Source organism: Adiantum capillus-veneris, chromosome 24 (assembly GCF_014529385.1).
Source record: "Adiantum capillus-veneris isolate H3 chromosome 24, ASM1452938v2, whole genome shotgun sequence".
Classification (NCBI taxonomy): Eukaryota; Viridiplantae; Streptophyta; class Polypodiopsida; order Polypodiales; family Pteridaceae; genus Adiantum; species Adiantum capillus-veneris.
In genome coordinates, this window is record NC_140954.1 from 19,487,754 (window position 1) to 19,515,159 (window position 27,406).

At 41.1% G+C, this 27,406-nt stretch overlaps 2 pseudogenes across 1 annotated transcript in view; both read left to right on the forward strand.

The window, feature by feature from the left end:
- The first annotated feature begins 240 nt into the window (after positions 1 to 240).
- LOC147426040 (uncharacterized) lies at positions 241 to 1,382 on the forward strand (annotated as a pseudogene).
- Positions 1,383 to 4,546: 3,164 nt separating this feature from the next.
- LOC147426041 (uncharacterized) overlaps positions 4,547 to 27,406 on the forward strand; it is a 42,706-nt pseudogene continuing 19,846 nt past the window's right edge. Inside the window, exons 1-2 of the transcript XR_015186263.1 lie at positions 4,547 to 5,347; positions 5,385 to 6,201. The product of XR_015186263.1 is annotated as an uncharacterized LOC147426041 (transcript). The remainder of the gene's footprint in view (positions 5,348 to 5,384; positions 6,202 to 27,406) is intronic.

Consider the following 27,406-nt stretch of genomic DNA (forward strand, 5'->3'; position numbering starts at 1 on the left):
ATGCATTGATTGCAAGGTTTGCCCCATAGGGCAAGGCCATAAAACAAGGGCCTCTAGAAGTAATCACCTATGCATGCTTGAAGGCATGTGGCTCTATGCAAGATGCTGAGTTTTTCAAACGGGAGGATTGATTATGTTGCTCAATATAGCCTGTGTGCTTTTTGATGATGCCACATCATCATCCTTTGGTTTTGTTTTTAGCCTATGGCTACCTCCACCTACCTGCTAAATTGATCTTTCATGGCGAACTTGCAAGATTTGCGTCCCATGGTAACTATAGTCAACCCTGAGCTCATACAAAGTCGCACCCATAAGGAACCTTGGAAGTCTCTTTCTTCTCACGTGAATCAAGTTAGCTTCGATTGTCCAGGAACATCAATATGTTTGCAAGAGCCCCACCCACCTTGGAATCGGGCGGAAAATCACACAAAAGGTCAGTTTTCTCACATGCATTTGTCATTTGTTGATTTATCGGCTCCAGATTGAGATGTTGTGTTGCGACTGAAATGATGCATGGTTCCCTTGTAGTTCCTTGCCAGCAGATGGAAGTGGTTGAGGGTCGTTTCCACTCCTTCTTGGCCCTTATAATAGCTTGGATCAACCAAGGCTCCTTAATGAGCTTCAGAGTCAGCTTCAGAGCTATATAGATGAACGTGACCACTCAGCTAGAGAAGCACTTCAGAAGTCCATATTACAAAATGGTATGGCAACAAATATCACATCGGAAAATTTCTTGATTCGCATGCATGCGTCCTTTGGGAATCTTGCCCAAGTTAATTAATTATTTTGGAATTTTCACTTGCAACTTCTACTTAGGATGCCATTATTTCGGCCCATGCCAGGCTCGATGAAAAGGACCAAGCTATTGCTCTTTATCATGAGATACTCAACTTAGGAGTATTGGCAGATGGTCTCTATATGTAACAATTCTTAATGCATGCTCTACTGCTGAAATCCCTTTAGAGACTGACATACAGGTGCATGCTCATACTCTCACGAATGGTGAATCAAATGGTTTTGTTGGTGGCACGCTCGTCGACATGTATCTGAAGGCCCGAAAGCTTGATATTGCCCAAGTGTTGTTTGAAAGATTGCCACACATAAGTGTTCTAACCTCAACTACACTGATCACATAACACACATATAATGGTCAAGCAAAGAAAGCACTTCATTGTGCAAAGTAAATGGAGTGGGAGGATCTTCAACCGTCAACTTCACTACGCTTCTCAAAGCATGCTCTAGCATTCCAGTTGAAGAGTAGGGCAAATGGGTACATGACCAAATTATTGAAAGGGCCTAGAAATCGACCCATTTATTGGCAGTTCTCTTGTCGATATGCATGGAAAGCGCGGAAACATGGAGGAGGCTCTTGCAATATTTGATCATCTATCTCACAAAGCTTAATCCAACATCATAGTGTTCATTATGACAATCGATAAATGCATGTCGAAACAAAATGGTACGTAAAATATTATGAATTTTATACTCATTACTAACGACGTAGTGAAATGAATGCATTGAAAATTCCATGCTGTCGTGGGAATGGCACGTTCCCTTTTATTATACAAATTGGGGAGAGCTATGCAAACTCCCCCATGCAAGAAGACTTGCATGTTTTCTTTTTTTTTTTCCAAACATAAAAAAGGAACAACACCTAAAAGTCAACATATTTCAAATGATCCATATGCCTAAGCTCTGCATCCATTCTTCCCTCCGTTCATCACTGTTGTCGTCACTGCTCCTGTCCTATGTTCGCGATATGCCCAAGCAAAGTAAGAAAATGTAGTCTCTATCTGCACCGGCTCGTCCTCATACATCCCTGGTGCATGGCATTGACAGGCCAAATGGAGCAACTTAGGAGCGCACATGCACTTCATTGGGTTGTTGGATGACATCTCACACATAGAGATTTTTTTTTTCAGTTACCCCCCCCCCCCCCCCCCCCCCCCCCCCCCCCTCTCTCTCTCTCTCTCTCTCTCTCTCTCTCTCTCTCTCTCTCTCTCCCCACGTGCTATGTCCCCCTTTTTCCCTCCTCAAAGAGCTTTTTACTAATGATGCTCCTCACGTAAAATTGAGCAGACCTATTTTGGGGGTATCTTGCGAATTGGGATTTTTAAAACAAGTAAAAAGAGAAGTCACTCCATGGCTCTCGACTCTCGAGCTCACCTAGAATATCATCATTTTTTTAAGTGAGAATTTGGAGAGATTCTCTCTCTCTCTCTCTTGCACTCTCTGGTGTTGAGTAGTTTGCACCATTGCATGAGGTGCTTCTTGTGTCAATTGCTGCCCTCAGTTTGTTGTGCTTCTTGTGTCGATCAATCGTATTCATGCAACAGCAAATGGATATGTGCATGCAAGAGCACTAGGCAATGTGGCGGTAAATGGTCCGCGAGGGGGTCAGGACTCAGAGCAGGAATGATCATAGCACTATAATGATCAAATTTATTAGCAAGAGAGAAGCTGAATCGGGACTCACTTACGTATGTTTGTGAAAGCAGAAGAAAGAGAAGAGGAGATGGAGCTTCGGCACATCAAAGGGAAGGAGTGTAGAGGTTAACGTTGTGAAGGAGCCCACAAAGGATGTTAACGGAGACTGCTATGAGGAGCAACTTGCTTTCAATACTAGGTGCACTTGTATAAGTAGGAGTAGTATGCCAATGGAATAGGGGCAGCTGCCTTCGACTTCCAAGTTATATTCTCTCCATTTCTAGAAAGGGGGGCTTGGGCCTCATTCAGAGTTGCCTGCTAATTCTACCAGTTTGTTGGAATTGAACTTTGAAAGCTCTCATCTCTGATCCACACTTAAATGGGCGCCCCTGCCCTGCGGAGTAATGAGCCTGCTACACACGGGGGATCAATTTTCTGATTGCCTTTCTTTTCCCACCTTAAAAGGCCCCTTCCCCCACCTTTTGTTTCTTCTTGTAGGGCGCAGCGGCAATAAGAAGATAGAGAAACTTCCACACTCTGTAGAAAGAGATGCACTCACTCTTTATATAACCTTCTTCGTCATCTCTCTCTCTCTCTCTCTCTCTCTCTCTCTCTCTCTCTCTCTCTCTCTCTCTCTCTCTCTCAGCACTGTCTGTCATCGATGGTAGTGGTAGGCCACAAAGTTGACGCGGTTCCGGCTCTGTGCAAGCATAAGGGTATGTTTTTGCCTATGTAAACACGACATTCTTGCTCACCATAAGCTGACCTGGTTCTTGACGAGGTCCGAACCTTCTACTCTGTTTTGACAGACTTAACCATTCACACAGGGGCCTTGATTATGTATTCCCCTAGTACTCCAACATAGAGCCGCAAGAGCTTTCTTGCGATGGCGGCCGCTCCAAAAAAAGACACTTTTGCCCGTCAAGATGCACGGATTACAATCTTGGAGACGCAGATCCAAGAGTTAATCAGGGAGAATGCGTCGCTTAAGCAACACTTGCATTTGCTCGAGGAAGCAAAAGAATCAGAGAGTCAAGCTTTACTTACAAAAGCTCACGAAGTCGAAGATTCCCTCATCGAAACTGTCATGGCGGTACAAAAAGAACCGCACGAGGTAACTCACAAGAAGCTCGATACACAAATACAAAAAGTGCTACAAGAAAACCAACGACGAGAGTCTCTTGGCCTCAAGGTCAGGATTGGAGGGCTCAACTCTCCATGGTGCACCGAAGAATACATGCTCGAAGAATCCATCACCAAGCTCAATGATATCCTCCAACCAATCCACATCAAGCCCGATTCCATCTCCTGGATCAACGATACAAACAAGGCAGTTCCACCTCAACAATGTATTCTTACATTCAAGGATAAAGAAGCACGGATTAAACTGCTGCAACAATCTCGCCTCCTCAAGGGAAGAACGCTTTGGATCATCAAGGAACTGACTCCACATCAACTCAAGCACAAAGCTAGCGAACTTAAGAAGATGCACGAAGTTCGTAAACAAGGTAAATGGGCTTTCTACCGAGGTGGTAAAGCCATCATCCAAGAGTTTTGAACTGCTAAACCGGCATCTTCGTCTCTTGAACCCCCTTAGGATCTTCTATTTTCCTTTTGCCTCTTTTCCCTTCCAATGGACCCTCAGTCCCTAACTGATATGAAAACCCGTTGTAACGCTCTCTTTTTTGGTCCCATGGGCCATATGTGACCTCCGAGGACGATAATGAAATCTATCTATCTATCTCGCGTGACTGTGATCTTTGGAGTCTGTGGCTCTCTGTGTAACACAAGCCTTCAACAGTTTTAACCCTTAGTGTGTGTGTGTGTGTGTGTATGTGTATGTGTGTGTGTGTGTGTTCGCCCACGCGCTTTCCGGCAATTCTATCTCGGTTTCGATTTTTAATCTACCTAGCCTAGAGCCTCTGCAGGAATGTTTGAAATTTGAAGGGTATTTTGGGAATTCCCACAAATTAGAGGGTAAGTTTTACTATAATCTCGTCGTTTTGGTTGCAAGCCTCGTGATTTATCAATTTTTTTTCTCTTGTTTTTTTTTTCTTACCAATGACCATAAGCTTTTCTCTTCTGGGTTCTTTTTTTTCCCCCGCCAGGCACTCAAAGCTGAGGCAGGGACTCCGAAATTGTGAGTCGGGAGGCTGGAGCATTAACTGCATCACGGTTGTCGGCGATAGAGAGTGCATTATAAGAAGATGAGGATGAGTACTGCGGTTGGGTTTTTCTGTGAGCGATCAGGGCTTGGGTCGAGGCAACATGGCCAGCAGCTGGCCGATGTTGTGCTTTGTGCAAATGCCACCACTTGCTGCCATCGCCCTTCCAAGTTCTGCCAAAACTGCAGGCTGGTGGCTTACTGTAGCAGAGATTGCCAAAAGCAGGATTGGAAGCATCACAAGCTGCTCTATAAGTTGCCCTTGATGCAGCCCTCTTGGCTCCCCTCATGGATCCGCGAGTTGCGCACCTCCTCCTTCACTTCGCCCGATCAAGAGAGTAAGGCCTCTTTCGTATGTCCCCCCTCTCCTGAGATTGCCCTTTCCCAGCCCTTCCAAGGAGAGTGGCTTTGGGGCAATTTCCCTGCATATGGCCTCCTTGGCTCTTCTGCACTCCCGACTGATGCTTGTCAAAGTGATGAACTTCGCCTGTGCTTTGCTGCGAGTGATTGAAACAGTGTGCCAGATTCCGAACGGATTTAAAGGCAAAGTTATTGTATATGTGAATGATGACAACCCCAAGGTGGTGCTGAGAAACTTTCTGACGCTGGAACTTCTAAGAGTTCATGGGGCTCATGCCATTGATGCTGTCATTGTGCTGTGGTATTCTGTAGCCCTAACGGCGGCCCAGCTCAAAGCAGTGAGGGTGCTTGCCAGGCAAGAAACCTTCTTTATCTGTGTCCTTGGATTTCCTGTCTGTGGGTTAGGAATCAGCTTAAGCGGTTTATGCTTAAGCAATGTCTGTGGGTTTAAACAATGTCATGGACACTTTAGAGCGTTTATACAACAATGACATATCCTTGGATTCTCCAAAGGAGATGCGGAAGTCGGTGATGAAGAGTTGGCCAGATCTCGGACAACGTAAGATGGGATGTATGTGACCCGCCCATCGACTGGTTTATCACCATTTGGTGTGCAACCATTTTCTGCTTATCATAAGAAGACTAATCAGTTTTTGTTCAGCCCTAATTTGTTTGGATGGACCCTGGGGGATGGGGCAGAGCCGTTGGACGGATGGGATAGCAAACAAGTCAAAATGACAGGCCTTTCTTTCGGTGTGCCAGTCAATGATTTGTATGGTTGTCTCTTCTTCCATTTGCGAGCCAAGCTAAAATCATTTCTTGACAAGTGGAGGCTGGGCAGAATCCGGCTGGTCCTGACGGAGGTGAATGCTTTAAAGCTGGCGGCAGATCTTCAGCAAAAGGGGGTGCGATTGCATCGCATCGACACGAGCAACTTAGCTGATGTGCATTACATAGGCATCAAGAAGGTCCTGATAGACTGGGCACCTCTTTTGCACCCAAGTTCCAATAACTTGGTCGAGCCTACAATCATTACTGATTTCCTCAACTGGGCTCTCGTGTACACCAGAGTGAAGAAAAGTTTGAAAAGTGCTGTTGAGGAAAAACTTGTGGATGCTGTTGTTACTCCTGAGGAGACGAAGATGGCAATGGAGAAGGGCGTGACTTGGAGTCGTATGAAAGAAGGGTTTATAGAGCTAGCGATGAGTCTGACAATGTGTGGAAATTTGAGTTGAAGGAAGGAGAGCCAGGTATGCTCCTTCCCTCTCCTCACTCTCATGTTCCCTTCCCCTCTTTCGCTCTCCCTCTCTCTCTCTCTCTCTCTCTCTCTCTCTCTCACACACACACACACACACATTGTGTTTTTGAAAGAGAGAGAGAGAGCACATGCATAAACAAAAAATGCACACACACATGCATAAACAAAGAATGCATACACACACATTGAGAGTGGAAAAGAGAGAGAGAGAGAGAGAGAGAGAGAGAGAGAGAGAGAGAGAGAGAGAAGAAGAAGAGAGTCTTAACATCGTAGGAAACTATCCAAGAGACCTTAAAGATCTAGTCGACGAGGAGTTGAACTCAAGACGTGTTATTCAAGAGGGAAATGGCATAACCAATCTATCACACTTGGGTGATAGAAAGGTTATACAATTTTCCTCCTTTTATTGGCGCGCACACACACCCACACACACACCCGAGAAGAAGAGAGTTTAATTCAACGTCGCAGGAAACTAATTCAACAGACCTTAAAGATCTAGCCGACGAGGAGTTGAACTCAAGACCTGTTATAGGGACATCAAGCAGCATGCACATTCCTTGAAAGGAATGTGAGCTCTCCCGTTTCTCATTATTTAATGTGCTTTTTCTTTCCATCTTGACACAAACTGACATTTCTTTCTTTCAAGGGAGCGCAATATACTATCAATCTAATCTATGAACTAACTTTGTAGAGTGACATTTATGTAAGATATATTATATACTGGTAAGTATGGATTTAGTAGTAGGAGGGCTAGCTTGCTAGATGAGATCTCTTGGTATGTGTGGCTTTGAATCCGATGCCATGAAAACAAAGCTTCTCAGTTCACTAAGCAAAGCTTATTGATAAGAGTGAGGAATTCCTCTTTATTTCTTCACTAATTGCCATTTTTCTTTATGAAAAACAAGTGTACAAGGAGATGTGTATAGATTCCTCGACAACAAAACAATAAGTATGGATTTAAATGGAAGTTTATCCTTTTAATATATTCAAGAAAATTTATTTTCTATAAAAGGGACAAAGGAAGATAGACTTGTACTACATCCTAATATGCATTTTGTTGATAATGCTTTATTGCATCTTAAATAACAATTAAGCTTTCTAAGGAGGGGTGTCTGAATATGTGCTCTCATATCCTCCAGCATATCTTTCCCCAAAAATTAGTTAACACCGCACCTGAAATCTCTTCAATGTCTTTCATTTGAAGGCTTCACCCTCAATGAATCCAACTCTAAAGGCACTTAATAGAACAAAGACCACAGATGTTGCTATTCCGCAGATGTTGCCTTTTGGCTTAATACCTCGGATAAGTCAAAGCTTACTATGCCGATGTACATCTATGCTTCTTTACAAGATTCGTAATCCGCTCATAAAACACTTTGTCTCTCAATCCTCAAAAGAAAAAAAGATTTGTATAAAGTGTGAAAGGGTGTATTACAAAAATGGGCATGCTTCGAACTTAATCACATATAAACAATAAGTAGTATGTTGGGATACAAAATGGGAGAATCGTATCATCCGCAGTAGATACACGTACATAAAACTAAAAGGTATGGTAATGCATGAGTGCGCTACTTAGGATTAGAGGTGTCGACTATAGGGGCCTTTTTATACACCATGCACGAGCCATGAAGACTACAAACACACAACCTTGTTGCAAACAAGCTCGACAGATATAGAAAGCATGTTAATCTTCACCTCATTGTGTTGTCGTCCAGAAGGGAATCTCACGATGCAGTGAAGAGGAAGCTTGTCTCTACTGCTCAATGATCTTGTCACCATTGTACTATTGCCACATCACCCATGCATCCTCTCTCTCACGCTCACACATAGACAGTCAGAGGATGAGGGAAGGGATAAGAAGAGCACGAGCACTTTACATTGATACCTTTGAGAATGACCTCAAAACTAGGTTACAACATCTTTTATATCGGTCATTTTGTTCACATACGAGTACACACATTCGACTAGTAAGCACTTGTTCCTTATCGGATCAAGATTGTGGTGCACCCAATTAATGGCCATGTACCTACAGGACCCACAAGTCGGCCCATTAATAAAAATAATACAAATAAGAAGTTTTTCATCATGAATTAACATGTCCTGATTCTTGATGTACATATTCTCCTTGGAATTTATGAGTTGCAAATTGGAGCAAGTAATGAGGATAGTAGTAATAGACATCTTGATGTGAGTAGCGACACATGGGCATGCTCACAATCAAGATGTTTAGGGAACAAAAATGTTCACTTCCTCTGCTATATGACGACTACCAAGATTTACTTGAACATTGTAAAACTACAAGAAAGTAACACAGTAACTGCATTCCTAGAGAAGCAGCTAATAAAAAATTATATGGAGTGAGTAAGCATAAGGAGTAATCGATGCAAAATATTAAACAAGTGTGTTTGAGCATTATACATTAAAACACAATATAATTAAACTCATTAGTAATGTAGAGGTGAACGAATCAAGGACTCTAGCTTCACTAGTTTTAATGTCAGTAGCACAATAAAAGTCAATTATTAATCCCACAGTCAATCCTCATAGTTCTTCATAGTCAATTTAGAGTTGTTTAATTGCAAGAGAATATTGTTTCATATCCCACGAATAATTAGAGGCTATAGCTAGCTAAAGATGCTCAAGTTGAGATACTATAAAGGCAATCACACATGACGTCATTGCTTGAATAATGTCCTTTGGCTGACCCCCAAAGTGTCTTGGCTATATTCTTTGTTGCCACGTAGAGCCTTAATTCACTTTTGGGCTCTTTTTTATTATTCTTTTTTTTATTGTAGTAAATTTGATGCTTTTTGATCTACAACTGTGTATCTTTGGGGGGTTATCTTCACATTGTTACCCTCCCCAAGCTCATCACAATAGTAAAACTTTCTTTTTAATACTTAACCTAAAGGGCAAGAGGGATTAAGCCCACTAGGAAGCACTAATACACTACATGTAACACTTTATAACATCAGATTAAGAGCCTAATATATAAAGTAACCACAAAGAATTAGAAAAGCATCTTTCTACAATATTAAAAGATCTCTAAGGCTCTACCTTGGTTTAGAGTAACTCAACCAAAGTTGTTGATCAATAAGCCTAAGCAAGAGACTCAAGAGGCTCAAGGGGGTGAATACATGTCAAACCAATATATCGCATGTGTTCAAGGACCATCTATAAAACCCCTAAGCTATAAAATTTTCACCAATAAAAGGGATCTTTTTTTTATTCAATTTGTAAATCTTTTCATGATCATTTTTTCAACACCCTTTTGTATATGAAAATGTGAGAAAATGTAGGATAAAATAATCCCTACATTTGAATACATGTGATAGGTATTTTTCATTGTAATGACCCCCCCCCCCCCCCCCCCCCCCTCCCCCTGGGCCCGCCGCACGGAGCTATGAGCTAAAATTAGAATACTAATTGAAGTAGGTTAGATACTTTGTTCCCAATTGCAAGCATGAATGCTAGAAAAAACAACAATGGAGAAGAAACACCTATTTTGTGTTGGCAACAATTTCTTGATGCGTTTTTGTGCAGATGTGAAAAGGACCTCACGATGCTAAAAAGTCAAGCTATTGCAACGTCTTCCTGAACATAGTAGCAAGAGATACCATACACCTCCAACTGGCACATTAATGAGAGAAGGCACCAACCATTATTGAACTAAATTAAAAATAAATATAGAATCCTAACCAATCTATTTGCACCACATTGTGGGATCAAGGTAAGAGGATATTGTATCTATTGGCTGGGCGCAATCCTAAGGATAAGCCTCTATCCGGATCATCAAGATAAATAAATTCATCGTCAATGAGATCGTAGGATTCCTTAGTGTCATCTATTGATAATTCTTCATCTTCTTGTGCATAGTATGTTAATCAAGAATGTTATCATGCATGGATAGGCATTTTGTGTGTAGGGGTAAGCATGCACCAATGGGCAGTATCGTCTATTGTGTAGCTAGGACTAATCATGGTCACTAAACACAACATCCATTATATTTTTTTTATCATTCTCCTCACATGCTAGATTGACAGCAATATCCCACTTGTGAATAGAAGAGGAAAAGACACTGCATACTTGAGAAAAGTCAAGAGGATATCTCTTACCAAGTGTAGACGTAGATGACTCTATTGAACTAGCCATATTTGTAAACACAAATAGATTTGATTAGGTTCCTTGTAGTTATAGGGTTATTCAATGTACATGATGTGACATTGTGAGTCTTGCGGATTTGTGATATCTCACTTTTGTTGCTAGATGGCTCTCACTCTTTTACTTCTTCTTCTTTTTTTTTTTTGCTAGTTTAAGTATGTGTGTGTGTGTGTGTGTGTCTGTATGTATGTATGTATAAATACATTCTATGAGATTTGTAGGTTAAAAGGATAGGAAAGGAAGGCTGAGAGGGAATTCACGGGAAGATACACGCTAAGTTGCATTATCTCCAAAAGTCATCACCCTTTGAAACTTGGTATCCTACTTAGTTGAATAGAAGGGTACTTTAGCCACTTGTGTTCCACCAACTTAGATGTCTCGTCAAGTTGCAAGGGCGGTAAGGTACTCTCCTATACAAAATTGAAGTGTTTCATCAAGCAATAGGTTTAAAATGGGAGGCTTAGATGCTTTGGTATCTTTGTGGAGGTTGATGGTGGTAGGTGGACATTGTGTGAAAGCTTCTACATCCATCATTGAAGGACATAAGGAGCTAGAAGCTACATGTTACTCCCCCCCTTCCTAAGATAGGTGGAATAATTTGATTTTTCTTTGGCACCCAAACTAGCTCCATAGCAGGTGTGGAGTACTCCATGATCCTTTTCTTCCCGCGACCCTCAATTGGCTTTGAAGTTACAGGATTTGACAAGCATGCTTTTGTAGGCAATAGAAAATAACACGGTTTATCTTTAGGTACAATTCTCATTGTAGTGGCCTTGGGTTTCTAACTGTTCAGAAACCCAACGTGACATAACCTTCCATTTCTTAAGCTAGGTTGGCGCATTCCTATAAGATTTCTTTTTTGAATGAGATTGAAGAGTAGGAGGGGCTATTAAAAAAATGTTTAGGACCCATTGATATGTACCCTTTGTCAAATTAAGTTGAGTCTTGGGTGCAACATTATCTGCCTTATCCATGGAAGTTGAAACTTTAGAGGGTTGTGCCACTAACAAGGATTATCTAACTTATCAGATCTACGATGTTTCCTTGTCATGTGTTCCATCAGGAGGGGATATCATAGGGGCCATTCCTTGAGTGATAGGGCTAAGAGTTGGTTTTTCATTGAGATATTCCCGGTCCCCCAATTGATAGTATATTTAGTTGCATATATCCACTTGTGCCCTAGGTTTATGTTACCCTCCATAGTGTTAATATGCATGACCCAAAAGTTTTGAACCATTTTCCCATTTTCATAGATGACATGAGTGTACAGGATTCCAAAGACTATGGTTTTCTTCTAATTGATACCCTTGCCTTGGATGGTACTCTTGGATATGAGTGATTTTCCTAGCTGACACCACACTTCATAGCTCTTATTCTAGCGTTTCAAGGATACATAAATGCTCCACTAATGGGTTATCATTCCAACCTTCTTGTTGAGAAGCTACTTGAAGATTAGGAATGACAAACTCTCATGGCATAACTGCTTCTTTTCTATATACCATCTTGAAAATTGTATAATTCATAGCCACTTTGTAGCAGTATGATAATTCCATAGAGCTTATGTTAGCTTTAAATCCCAACCTGTATGATGAACCTCTATCTTTTTAGTCAAAATGGGTATATGTATGAATAGGTGGACTTACTACCCATGTTCGAGTCGCAACTAGCAAGGTGGTAACTACCTCCCAAATTTAAAGCTAGAGGGAAACATTTGTGTGAATTCAATAATAGAATTCTCAAAAAATAGAGGGGTTCTCACCACAATCCAAGGCGTTCCTTGCTCCTAGTAGTTATCCGCACATAGATAACAAGAGATTCCAAAAACATTAATTCCACACATACTAATTTTTCTTGCAAAAACCCTAATTTTCCAAAGTTGTTGGACATAAGATCTTTTCATGATAATTTGTAGAGCTTGTTGAGAGGATCAATGTTGCCTTCTGTCGCATATCCAAGTTCTCAACCGCTCAAAAGATTTTTGAAGGTCATCTAGGAAACTTCCTTGCCCAAAATTTGCACTATTTTTAATTGTCACAAATTGCTAACATGTCAAGCCACTGCCGAGCGAAGCCAACCTGCAAATCTTAGCCAAGGGGCCTAAAGACTTAAAAGAAGCAGCAAAAAAAGTAGAAGCTCCACCAACTTTTGGGACCCCGTTTGATCGGGCCCAAAGGACCTGAAGCCATTAAAGTAATGCAGGACCACACGCGTACACTTACCTGTGTAAAGGTTGATGACGTGGAAAATATGTATGGCATCTTGAATTTCATGCTAACATGCTGATGTGGCAGTTGTACGGATTTTTTCAATTTTCGTTGATAGTGCTATGTGGCAGTTTTATGGATTTCCACAAAAAATGTGCCAAGGGGAGAGAGAGATGCACAAGAGAAAATCATCGCGCTACATGAGACAAGGGAGAAGGTAAGATTTTGATTTAAGTTGTGATCACCTGCACTCACTACACCCACATTGTAGTCAATGAACAAAATTCAGCCCCCTGTCAGTTTTTGGGCGCCTCCTCTTGGGATAAGCCTTCTCGATGTGTGTGTTAGCTTGCAAGTTGCATTGCTACTGCCATGTGTCCACTTTACTCCTTTTGGTTTAGTTTCCTAGCACCCACCAACTCAAGGTCCTACCGAAGGGCCTAACGACTCAACTTCTTCACTAGTTGGATTCCAGTGCCAATCAACCCAACCATCTCGTGCCTGTCTGGCCTTGACTCTTGCGGGTGAAACTCTCGGCCAATGTCTATTTAACATTAGCCATGCAATGTCCTAACATTTGTGATTTCAAAAAGAGGGTCCCAAAAATTAAACAAAAATCAAGGGAAGGAAACAAATAAAGTTAGTAGTTGTCAAGTCTCGTGATACTTGAACTCTAGGCTGAATTTTGTAAACCGAATTGACATATTGATGTGGCAAACCGTACAGATGTTGACATGGCAAGGCTATACGAAATCTCAACATTTTGCCTTGGCTCTACCATGTGGTAGGCTATACAGATTTTTGCAATTTTCCCTAATAGCTTTTTGTAGCTCCTAGTGCTAGCTTTTGAAAGCAATGCTTTTAAGGGAAGTGCTTTTGGACCTCTATTTTTGGGCATCCCTTGTAATTTTATAATGACCCTTGGGCCTCTCCATTTTTCGAGCTTCTAGATGCAGAGTCTCAGAGTAGAGGACCCATGGGAGTTGTACTATTGCGAATCGATAATAAAGAGGCCAGTGGGTCTGGGCGCAGAACTTTGTTGTGCCCATGTCGACTCTCTCTCTCTCTCTTGTTAAGCTCAATGATTTTGCAGTTTCTATTTGTGTGTTGCTGTTGATTTCTTGCTTGGAGTGTCCAAGCTTGTAACATTTAGCCTCCCTTTGCAGAAGCACTTTTACAACGATAACAAATGAGACAAATCCATTGCATCAACATTTGTGTGTGTGTGTGTGTGTGTGTGTGTGTGTGTGTGTGTGTGTGTGTGTGTGTGAGAGAGAGAGAGAGAGAGAGAGAGAGAGAGAGAGAGAGGGAGAGCCAAGACACACTAGCCCCAAACACTAGCACCTCTTTCGATATCTCTTTATTATTACTCTTTGCAAAGTACAACTCCCAAGGATCTAACTCGTTAAATTTTTAGCGTGTTTGTAAGACTTGCATGTTTGGACAAGTCCATTAGATTGGGTTTTTGTCAGTTGGAGCCCTCTTGCATAAATGGATTGTACACGTGTGACATGAATTATTACACGTCGTTGGGCATTCGATAACATAAACATGTAGCCTAGGATAAGAGCGATGTGCTCATCCAATTTCAACGTGTCAAATGCATCAAGGGGTAGAAAGATACGGAGATATGGCCAGTTTATTACCCTAAAACTCAATGCGTACACTCATAGGTCAACCCCATGACTTGCGTACGTTAGGTCCCAAATTACCCTTTTATAAACAATCCTTGTCTCTTGATGTCTTTTAGATTTTGCTCGCACTCAACCTTCTGGCATTGCCTGCAGCTAGGCACCCTTCCCCCCTTTGTGCAACAACATTTTTGCAGCCCTAACGAAGCCATTGTAGCAACACTTTTGCGTCCCAAATTGCCATTAGTTGAAGCACCCTTCTTGGCTCACGAGGAAAATTAAAGACTATGTTGCTTCATCCATTGTCCATCTTCAACCATGTGATTGGCGAGCCCTAACCATTGTATTTGATGCGTTCTCTAAATGCGCATGCCATTCTTTTTTTAGCCAGCATTTAGCCCTTGAATTCCTTTACATGGAGTGTGCAAATCAGCACCATATCTTCCTCTTCGTGTCTCATTAGGGCATCAAATCAGCCTCAGAGGTGCTACATCTAGAAGAGCAGCCATGATGGTAATCTCATTTGACTCGAGTTGAGTCTTGCGTTGAGGTACATCATTTGAAGCAAATAATAATTGAGTCTTAACATAGGAACGGAAAGAAGCTCCAGGTTGCGTCGCGTGGATAATTTGAACCTACTACCGGAGCCAACAATGTCTATAATCCCAAGAATTCAATTTGTCTATTTGTGAGCCTGTCTATTGCCTAAGATACAAGCAACACGTTCATCTAGGTCCTAGGTCAAACACATCACTAGATAAGGAGATAGTGCCAATTTATTACCCTAAAACTCAATGTGTATAGCCACAGGACAACTCATGACGTTCGGACGAGTAGGTCCCAAAACCCCTATATAAACAATCTTCTATCTTAATCTCCTCTAGATTTTGCTAGCACTCAACCTAGGCTATGCATATCGCTTTTTGCAGCTAGAACCCTCCCCCACTTTGGCATTTTTGGCATAGGCTTTATTATCACTAAGTGATGATGCGGCGTGCCCAGCTGGAAGGAAAATGGTCTAGAGGACAAGGAGTAATTGAACCTAGAAGAACTTTAAGACTTTTGGGCATAAGGCCTAGAATAAGAGGTTATGATTTTAAAACCTAGCTCAACAAGTTGAACCAACTTAAGGAACACCAGATGAGGGACCTAAAACCCTAAAAGTCAAAAGCTTTACCGCCGGAAGTGATTTTTGGTAATTGCATCGACATACTGTACGGATTTTGGTAAAGTGCATTGTTGATGTAGACGTGGTAGGCTGTATGGATTTGTTGGTTGCTAGGCAATTTTATGTGATGCTTTTGGTACAGATGCTTTTGGGGGGTGCAGTGCTTTTAGACTGAATACTTTGAGACTCTGCTTTTGGCATCACTTAAAAGTTTATAAGGGCCCAGAGTGCTACTCAAGAGAGAGAATCTGGACACAAATGTCTCGAACAGAGTTGGACTATCGAGATATGTACTTTGCAAGCATAATAATAAAGAAATATCGGAAAGGACGTCAATCTTTGAGGCCAGTGAGTCTTGACTTGAAACTCCAGCGTGCCATGTTGACTCCGCTCTCTCTCGTCAAGTTCAGTGATTTTGCACTTTCTATTCGTGTGTTGCTATTGATTTCTCGCTTGGAGTGTCCAAGGTTGTAACAGTGTTATCACAGTCCAAAAATATTCTTCTTCTACTGAGGAGCCGATCCTCTCGTTAACAAAAATGGGTTCTCATAGACCTCTTTGTGAGGAGGTGAAGAAAAGTTGAAACTCGGCATGGGAATTGAGGAGGATCTAGGAAAATTTTCGACAGGGAATTTTGCTAGAGCCCAATATAAACGTCAATTGCATGTTGGCAAGTATATAAGAAGATTGATTAATTACACCAAACACCTGAAATATGTGAAGCATCTGAAGAATTACCCGATAACGAGATTTATTTGAGATGACGAGAGGCTATCGATTCTACTTAGTCGGAAAGGAAGTTAAAAGAAAAGCTTGCAGTAGAGGCCCCGCAGGTAGCAGAGTGTTGTTTCCAGAGGATAGGAGTTGTGGGCATCTGTGGGAGGACTTGCGTCATAGATCCTGACCCAGCAGCTCTTGAGACTGGACACTGGAGGCTATGGGCTTGGGAGTGTTGTCCACTGGCACGAGTACATTGGAATCGTGGTGAGTGGCTATGGAGGGACCCCCTCTCTTCTGCAGACCGCCCAGGAGTCCCCTTCTTTCAGTACACTGTTCGGCTTGGACGTCATATACTTGCAGCACAGAGAGAGGCCCGCCCCGCTGCAGCACGTCATTAGCAGAGGAGGGCCTCACAGTCGAGTTCTTGGCATACTTTTGGCAGAGGTTGTGGGACTCCAGACAGCCGAGGCGCGTCAGTTTGTTTCAGTGGTTGGTTGCACACAGAGCCACGACAATAGGGAGTTGGCTTGTGCATAGTGGTCTCTCGGCCACATGTGCAGCCTGTGACCAGTTGGTGGAGAGTCAGCGCCATTGTCTTTCGGACTGTCCCTCAGCCGAGCAGGTGTGGCTACGAGTTCTTCGGCTGATGCCTGCTCTCTCCACGGCTCGACAGTACACTTGGGGGGCAGCGGCCTGGTCCACACTCACCGGCCCGGCACTTCAGTTTGAGCTATCTTCCACCAGCAGGATGATAGTGATGCAGGGGGGGCGACCTACACTCCAGCCTGCTACAGAGCTTACTCCACAGGAGTGGTGCAGTGAGAGAGACGAGTGCTGGGAGCTCATCAATGGCCTGACACTTTGGTTTATCTGGCGGGCCCGTTGTTTCCGTATCTTTGAGGCTCGCCCTGTGCCACCAGCAGAGACTGTTCGTGACTTTTGGCTAGAGCTGATCCATACTCTCAGAGGACAGCTTGAGGGACTACAGGGTAGCTCCGACCGCATGCGGGAGCGCCGCGAGGCTTTCCTTCGACTCTGGCGCCCTGGGCCATTCTACACCATAGTTCAGGGGGTGCTCAGATGGCACTACTGTCCACCTGTGTGGCTCTTCCCTCCTCCCCTCTCTTGATTTAGCCTCCTTGTATATATGCTGTTTTTTCATTGGGAGAGTCTCCCCATCATGCTTGTTGTAGCCCTCTCTTGCAGAGGTGGATGTAGCCCTATGGGCAGTTTTCATTAACTAATAGAAGGATCTCTTTCTCGCGAAAAAAGAGCAGTTAAAAAGAAAAGCCAAGTGCAAAAAAAGTGAAAAATGTACTCGCAGAAAGAGTTAGACACAGCTCTTGAAAAGAAGGTGAACCAGTTAATGAAAGGCTTGAAGTACTATCGGAAGAAGAGAAAATCAGTAGATTTTTTCAATTATTTGGACCAAGAATCGACTCTCAAGGTGACAAGCAGACCTAAGAAGTATGTTTATTTCGAGGATGACCCAGATTTTTCTTTGTCTTCAGAGAGTTTCAACAATTTGTCATCATCTAATTGCTATACAGATGAGAAAAGACGAAAGTTGTCACAAAATGATGACATGGCAACACACTGCCCGAATACACACATACACACACAAATAAAGAAGATGATATGGTAGGATAGTACGACATGCTGACGTGGCAGAATATACGGACATGCAATATGATAGGCTGACATGGCAGATAGTACAAGCTTTCGTGATTTACGTTGATAGGTGTTGACGTGGCAACCTATACAGATTTTCGCAAATTGCGCTGATGTTTTTGGGCCATATTTTTTATGAGCTTCTTTTGGGATTGTTTGCTTTTGAGTTAGAAGCTTTTGAGACTCTGATTTTGGGGCATCCCTTATAAGAATAAATAAGCCCAAGGGGCCTCACTCTTCAGAGCATTTGGACGCAGAGTCTGAGAGCAAAGGACCCCTTCAGGTGTTGTACTTTGCTCAAGCTTTAATATACTAAAGAAATACCGAAAGGGGCACCACGTTTTGGGGTCTGAAACTGCATCGGGCCGTGTTGACTTACGACTTTTAAAGTTGTGAATTATTTTAAGTGATTCTCTCGTGTGTTGTGTCGAATTCTAGACTTGGGTGTCCAAGCCTGTGATAGTGGTACCAGAGCACGAACGATTTTTCTTCTATTGAAATATTCAATCCTCTTACTACAACCATACGTGGATTCAAATGATGCATATTGCAAGAATCAAATGAACCTTCCTAACACTTCAAAAACAGGAGACATCACAGGAAATTTGAATGGATTAGCATATCCTGAGTATGGGCCACCTTGGACTATGCGATATCAATTGATGGGAATGCAACGTCAACAATAGGTTGATGATTGTACAAAACAAATGCTTCAATTTGCAAATGATCCCCAATATGCCAAATTTGTGATGCGGCACCCAATTGATGAGGTGCATTCCCATTGGCAGAAAGCTATCGATTTCCCAGTAAAGTTAGCCCTTAAGAAACCTCCTGTTCCATGGATGTTTACTGAAGATGAACAGTAGGACATGGTTGAAAGACGAGTCAACAAACTGTTGGGGGTAAAGAAGAAGCAACTAAAGAAATGAAACAAGGGAACTAGCCTCCCTCGTTACTTGGGCCAAAAATCCTCTTTTGAGAATGTAAAAAATTTGAAGAAGCGTGTATGCTTCAAAGGATTGCCCAGTTCGTTCTCATCTTCTTTTGACAGCTTAGACAGCTCATCCTCTTCTAGCTCGAGTGATGAGGACAAAAAGGGCAAGAAACGACAAAATGACGATACATTTTACTTAAAAAGGAAGCACTTTCATAGAGCCAATCAGTATGATTTTCTCGACGACAAGGGCAAAAGGACCAAGGAATTCAAATAGGGAGGACATGCAGTAAAGTTTGAGTACTTTTCATGGTTTTCAGATGCTCCCAAGGCTTTAGCATTTATCCAACAGTTTGACATAGGATTTTCTAGAGGCCGTTATACAGAGCATTCTAAGATTAGATGGGTAGCATCCTTTTTGAAAGGAAATGCACGGATATGGTGGTCCACTCTCTTGTAAAGAAAAGAAGCACCAACAAAGTGGTTGCAATTTAAGAAACTCTTGATTTCTTTATGACTAAGTCAAGAATAGGAACGAGACCTGATTACTAATTAGAATCATATTTGGATGGTCAAGGAAGAACCTTTGGATACTTACTGTGAGAGATTTTGGGATACTTTTCTTCCTTCTTCATCCTTTAAGAAGATCAATCTTAAGGAGGAAAATTGAGTGGTTCTGCTATGGGATTCCCAAAGAATTTTGAGACTACTGTCTTGAGAACAAGTCAGAGTCCATACATGGCAATTGATGGGACATGCTAAGAGGGGATTCACTATGCATCCCGGTAACTTGACTTACCCACCAGATGAACCTTCAACAAGTCATAACAGAAATAGACCACAGAGAGATACACCATCTCGACTGACAGAAGAACAAAGAGATAAATATTGCAAAGCTAGAAGATGTTTTGAATGTGGAGAACAAGGACATATCTCTGCATGATGTCCCAAAAAGGCACAAGAATAAAGATGAATGACATATTGAAAGTACAATTGGGCGAGGAGATACTCGTTCCAGAACACATATTAGATAGAAAATTATGGATGAACTAGGATTGATTTTCCTTGTGAATTTATAAATGAAATAGAACCTTTTGAAGATGACTTTGATTTATGTACGAAACTAATGTTTTATGGAAGAACCTACTATTTGTGAACAGATAACATGATTGAGAATGAGAGGATGAGGATGATGATTTTGGAGCAATGACAACTCCTGAATGAACTTGATAACGAATCATGAATTTTGAATCATGAATGATTCAATGGAACTGTCATGAGCGCAACAAGAGTTCATGTGGGATGACATGACCACATGCTACAACTGAATGATTGAACCACTTTGTTTAGTATGAACTCAGTGTGTGATTGATGGATTGGGATCCTAAAAAATGATTACTCACACACGATAGTATGCCCACAATTTGCGTTAACAGTTGGACATGGCAACTGTACAATTTTCACCAAATGCGCTGGTAGCTTTTGGCACTAGTGCTTTTGGGACCAGATGGTTTTAATTTTGATGCTTTTCATGTAACTACTTTTGAGAGCCTATAAATATGTGCCGTGGGCTCATTCTCTAGCGTGAAGGTCTAGGGATTGGAGTACTTGCGTTGTATTGAGTTGAAGTAATATAAAGAAATAAAAAAAGGGGCACCAACATTTAGGGTTAGTGCTCTCTTGGGGTGGAACTCTGCCATTATCATCTTGTGTCGTGCAATATCTCTTTCTGGTTAGTTGTTATTCGAAGTGCTTAAACTTGCTCAGTTTGTTCTTTTTTGTTAGCACTTGGTGCCCGTCTCGTGACATTACCAGTGTCTATGCCAAAAGTTATTGATAAATCAACAGGTTGAATTTGGTGCAATGTAGAATGCACAAGAGAGGGGCCACTCCACTCCTTTGTCAGAGATTGCCTATATTGAATAAAGTCACTAATTTTTCTTTGAGATTTTAGGGATACTGTCGGGATGATAGTATTTTGTGAGATAATTTTATGAACATATGTGCACTAAATTGGAAATTTCCTTGATTGAACTGAAGCCATGTGCTCTTTCATGTGTGTATTGTTAGACATAGGTAGAAAGATGAAATGTTTACAGCATTTTGTATGATGAATGATTTAAACTTAGTGCATCTACACATCTGTTAGAGATCAACAAGATTTGTATGTGATGGCTAATTGAATAAGAGCTGAATGTGAACTGAATGAGATTCTATTGCATCAAGACGTCTATCTTGACAAGAAAACTGGATACTATTGTGAGTGCATCAAGAGTTTTAGAAGGATGAGATGGCTGCACAGTCATCTAGATGCATCAAGAGCTCTAGACGAAATGAGATGGCTAGATTGAATTATTGAAACATGATGTTCAGTCTTTCAGCTCAGATTTGACCAAGGTTCATACCATTGACTCATTACATGTGTACAAACAACTTTTGTAAAGGCACAAAAGTTTTGGATCACCAAACTGGCAAAACACCGGGTAAAAACTAAAGTTTGTACTGACTTTTTGAGTCCTGAGTGTAAATTGGAAAAAAATTTGTCCAAACTTGATGAAACTTGATTCATAGGCTTATATTGATGTGATAAACATGTGTATATGCTCAGTTGATCAAAAAGACAAAAAAGGTTGCCAGTTGTAAATAATCGCAATTATTTACATCTGCTCCATTTTTCAACTTTTTTGACCAATTAAGCATACCACTAGTTTTACCATGTTGTAATAAGCCCACAAACCAAATTTGGTAAGATTTGGATCATTGGATTGAAAATAGGAACTAAATTTGCAAAGTTAGTCTACGGATGAAAAATTGATGACCATTTGACCAAAACTTGTCCAAACTTGATGAAACTTGGCTAGAGACCTTAACTTGAGGTGCTTAACAGATCTATGTCAAGATTGGAACAAAAACTTGCAAAAATTTAGCAAAAGTAAATAATCGCGGTTATTTACATCTGCTCCAAAAATTGACAATCTTGCATATTTGGACATACCAAAAGTCAAGCACATCAAGTAGACCTTACAAATCCATTTTGGTGAAATTTGGATCACAAAAGTGAGACTTAAGCCAAATTCTTGAAATCAGAGTCCGCGGACACGAAACGGTTGATAAACTTGATGAATCTTGCTCAAATTAATTTTTAACTTGATTCTTAGGCTCAAAATAGATCATAAAAAGACTGTTTAGTGAAAAAGTTGAAAAAATTGTTCATTTTAGGTCAAAAGTTAATAATCGCAATTATTAACTTTTGGCTCAAAACTGATCAAGGTTGATCCCATAGACTCTATGCATGATTGCAAACATCTTTTGTGAAGGCTCATAGAGTTTGGATCACAAGACAAGCTAAAAACTTGATAAAAACTAAAATCTGTACTAACTGTCGAGAAATCGAGTCTGACTTGATGAATGTTATTAAAATTAAGTTTTAACTTAATTCATAGGCTCAAAATAGATCATAAAAAGACTGTCCAGTGAAAAAGTTGAAAAGATTGTTCATTTTAGGTCAAAAGGTAATAATCGGGATTATTAACTTTTGGCTCCAAACTGTCAAGGTTGATACCATAGACTCTAAACATGATTGCAAACATCTTTTGTGAAAGCTCATAAAGTTTGGATCACAAAACAGACCAAAACTTTGATAAAAACTGAAATCTGTACTGAATGTCGAGAACTTGAGTGTGACTTGGTAACATACAGATATGAGTACCAAAACCTCAGGTAAGGGCATATGAAGTAACGTCAAGTCCCTCCCAAGAAAGAAGACCCACAAGGTATCAACCTCGACAATATCCTAAGATACCTAAGAAGCAGGTATACAACAGAACAACATCGAAAGAGGCTAAAGTCTACCACAACTCACAAGAGGATACAGAACAAAGATGGATCTCGAAGAATGTTCTTCTTGGACAAGGATTCTACACAGGGTATACAAAGATTTGGCTACCAGTCAACCACAAGCCAACTCCAATTACACCAGACTTGCATGAAGATCTCAAGAGCTCAACAAAGTCAACAAAGGAGATACAAAGGTCATCAAGAGATTTGGATTCCTAAGTCTTCCAATGTTCCTAGTCAAAAGCCAAATACCTACAGTGAGCAGAAGCCTACACCAACATCAAAGACTCCTATCAACATGCCTATTTGGCGAATCAAATAGATAATGGAGTCTTCACAGTCAAAGAAGGACAACCCAACCAATGCAAATGCAGATTCAAGGATGAAAAAACAGGTATGGCAAAAGAAACCTTCAATGCCAGCTTGGTCCTTCACAAATCCTCTTTTTGAGGATTCAAGCTTACTTTTACCTGAAGAAATATTTGTAGTAAGCAAAAGAATGTAAAAAGTCAAGTCACCAGGGTGCAAAAAACATTCTTTGGCATAGTCAGAGTCGGGTTGTTGAGCCATAAAATAAGCAAAGCATTAGTCCCAAAGCTTCAAGTCATATTAAACTCTGTGCTAAGATTCGTAGTTATTAGGCTTACGCTCAAGCTGGAAGAGTTGAGCATATCTAAGTCATGTCGCTCATGCTCGATGAAATGAGCATAAGAGTCGAAGTCTATTAACTTACAATTGGTGGAGTGTCGTAGAGTCCAACACTCACGCACAATGCACGCTAAGATGAGAGCACATACCCTCGCCAACGAAAACCATTCTTAAAGGGGTGCCAGCTTGCAAAGCCATGTCATATGCTTTTATAGCTACACTATCTTTTTGAAGACCCCTCACAATCATTCTGGCACAGCATATTGTTTTCCATGCATTTCTGTCTATGCATAAATAGGATGTCCCACCATTGGACATATGCATTAGACACTCTTTTTTTCTTCCACCTATGCACCTTGAGTGAACGACAACAGGCAAACCAATGTTCCATCATTCTACCCTCTCATATTTGCTGCCTTTTCAATTCCATACCTATCAAAAAATAACCCCTTGAGTACTTTATTAATATTTCCCATGCTAATAAGTACTCCAATAATGCGCATATCCCAAAGGCACTTTTTTCCCACTGGGTTTTTTCCCTTTGGTCATCCAGGTATTAGACCCTAATTTAGAACCTCATCAATCTATTTCCCTTGTACATACTTTTCATCAATAAACAGCATCCTCATCATGATGCTATTACAACGGATAAATGCAACATTATCTCTCAAAATCGAATATCCAGACCAATGAAGATGTTGCAGCAAATTGAACCTCATCAACAAATCCAACGACAAAATGAAGATCAGTCCATCAAAAACCAAGAAAAACCTTCCACAGCCTCCACAGACACCTTTCAACAGTGCCCGAGGACGGGCACTAAAATGAGAAGGGGGGAATGTTAACCGAGTCAACGTCAGTTAACAGGAGCTGCTAAACATCAAAGCCTTATGAATGCACATCGAAGATGAATATAAAGAAGTAGTGAAGATTGGAGTTACACACTTTTCACATTTTTCCGAAAATTGCCATGTATTGTAGTTTTCTGGATTATTTCGTCATTGTGATAATTGTAACGTGTTACGGGCTCAATAAGAGTTCCAAGGTGTAAAGCATAGGTCAGTTAGTGTACCTAGGTTGTAGATACAATAAGTGTGGAGTCTCAAAGGTCTTGGGCGCCAGACATTACACACTTTAGACATTGGCTAAAGTATAAAATCCAACTTTGTAAAGATTTTATTAAGTTTTTGGATAAGAAATACACAGGTGAGCTAACGGCGCTCACTTCTCTCCTTCTCGCGCTTCCTACTCCCTCTCCAGTTGTCACATTGAAATTGCATTTGTTACATTGCAACCGCAGGTAAGAGCTCTACGCATTGACGTAAGCAGTTCACAGTATTTCATAGCTTTTGGCATCGTCGAACCGCGACCTAATTTCATCATGACTAGGAATTTACACTTTTAAATCGGAAAACTAAGCATAGGCGGGGTATTGGGGCATCATTGCTAAGCATTTAGCCCAGGGGATTCACCATGATAAACTTACCGCACCACGTAAGTGCAAGGGAGGGGGGGTTTGTTTACAAGTTACATAAGCGTATAAGTTAGGGGCAAGCCCCCAATAATTTATCTCTCAAGCTTAAAAATAAGGGAGGGGGGTATCATATTTAGGTGGGGGGGGGGGGGGGGACTCACTCAGTTTGATTACTTGTAACAATTGGTCAGTGATGTGCACTAGAACTCGGATGAGTTTAGGGGAAGTTTTTTATCAGGTTACATATAAAATTTGGCATCAAGCCGGTCATAGATAAGGGTTGATTTAGAGCAGGTCAAGGGTTGATTTACACCAACTTTGGATGGGTCAGAAATGGACGAGTAGCTAGAGTGCAGCCTGATTGGGTACATAGTTTGAAAGTCAAACTAAGACACATTGAGGGCATATCATTAGAAGTGGTTCCCTAGTACGTTATCGGTCACTATGCAACACACTCTTTGACTAGTTTTACTCAATTAGATTATGTGAGACCTAAATTTTATATGTAAGATAGGGGTATGATATTTTTCTTCATTGACTGTCGTATAAGCATAGAAAGGAGGGTCATATTTCCTAATATGAGTCGTATATAGGGGTTTTATCAAAGTTGTCCGCTCGCAGGTGGCGTCCTGTTTTGTATATAGAGTGAATCCCCCGGGGCATTTAGATGCATTCTGGGTTTTAAAGGACTAGGTCAAAAATCCACTGCTGTTAATAATCGCGATTTTGGAACTTGACATAAAGTGGGGTTTGAGACCATAAGCATGTGTGCTTAGGTCTTATAAACATGTCCTAGAAGTTTTGTTACGTTTGGATGTCATTTGATGCTGTAACGGATATGAATTGTTTACCGATGAGCGATTGGCTTTTTGTGATTTCAGTCACTTGAGTGTAGCTTGAGTTAGATGCGAATTGTTAGTTGTTTTCTGAGAGATCAACAACCTCTTGTAGCCTCTATGCACTAGTCGAGTCAGCTTCGTCCCATGGTTTGACAAATTAATCGTGGTTCTCGCTAATACTGCAATAAGATAGGATGGTGAGGTTAGACATGCGTCCCACAAGAATTCCCAAAAAAACGAAAGTCAGATAATGCAAAATCTAAGGAGAAGGAAAGTGGAGTAAATTAAGATGGAGATTGAGTCTTGAGATGGTGATATCATGTTTACCTCTAGTTTTGATTATGCCTTTTTGGTCACTCGATGCTGGTTCTACGGTTTTACCTTTCAAAACCGCATCATTTATTGAAGGGAATCTTTTAATGTGACTCCGCATCGGGAGTGGCTACAGCATGTGGTTCTTTTCAAAGCTGTATTGTGTGTCTAGGTGTTGACTATCCTTGTGACATAGTTTTTGTAGGGTGATGTGCACTTCCATATGAGTACTTTGGTCTCAAAAACCATGCTATCATCGTAACCAAGTAGCCAAGGGCTTGTTTGTGGCATCATCAATTAGGGCATCTGTGTTGAAAAGGAATGAAAGTCATACGATCTTGTTTTGGCTTTGCTTTAGGTTTGATATCTCGTGTTCTACATTTACAAGCATAGTCTTTTTATAAACACACAATCATGCCTCATCAAAGGATTGGAAAACATAAAAGCAAGCGTTGAAAGCTTGTGCATAAGTGATGTTTGTGGGAAAGTATCCCAATGGTTTCTTTATGAGATGCTTAACATTTTACTACTTTCATTGATGATTACTCACAAAAAAGTTGTCCTTTTTGTCAAGAAAAAAAATGATAAATTCTTTTTTTTCCCCCCAACTCACAAATTGTGAGTCATAAATGTACTAAAAACAAAAAAAAAGTAACATAGGAATCCATGCTCCACTCGAGCCATGGCATCTTTCAACATCCTAACCACACATTACCAGATATATCAGGTGAAAAAGGGTGCCACCCTATAACCATTAATAACAAAAGGGAACTAAGACTAACCTGGTGTTGCCACCAAGCATATACCCCTGCCACATCACACCTCTTGACCGCCAACCCAATGCATTCGAAACATACCACCGAGAGGAGAAGCAACTAGAATTACTTTTTCTTTTTCTTTCATTTAGGCAAAGTAACAGTGTTGGTCATAGTACCTGAACATGAACAACACGACTGATGAAATCCATCTTAAGGTCCTGAGCACCAACTTCAATCGAGTTAGGCTGGCTAGATTTGATCGGCAGCTCTTGGGCAAGATTAATGAGCTAACAGTGTTGGTCATAGTACCTGAACATGAACAACACGACTGATGAAATCCATCTCAAGGTCCTGAGCACCAACTTCAATCGAGTTAGGCTGGCTAGATTTGATCGGCACCTCTTGGGCAAGATTAATGAGCGACTTTGGTTTATCTTGAATCTTAGCTGACGAACTTTTGCCTCTTTGTTTCTCTCACCACCTAAAGATCCGATCGGCACAAACATGTCTACGTGTGTCTCGGGCACTCCCACACGTAATTGGATAATTATCTTTTGAATTGGATGTGTTTTTACGTGAGAAAACTCTCCTTTTTTGCAATTCTTTGCAATGAAACAGTGTGTACCTATGGGGGATTAGCAATAGCTAATCCGGTTTTTGTATAGAAGGCTAAAAAAATGATAAATTCTATGCTTTCTACATTTACAACACTTGTGGAGAATAAGTGTGGCAAAAAGGTGAAGTCTTTACGCATACACAATGGTGGAGAGTACATTTTGTCATCCTTTTAAGACTTTTGTGACTTAAAGGCCATTAAGCAAGAAGGTAGATAAATAGCTC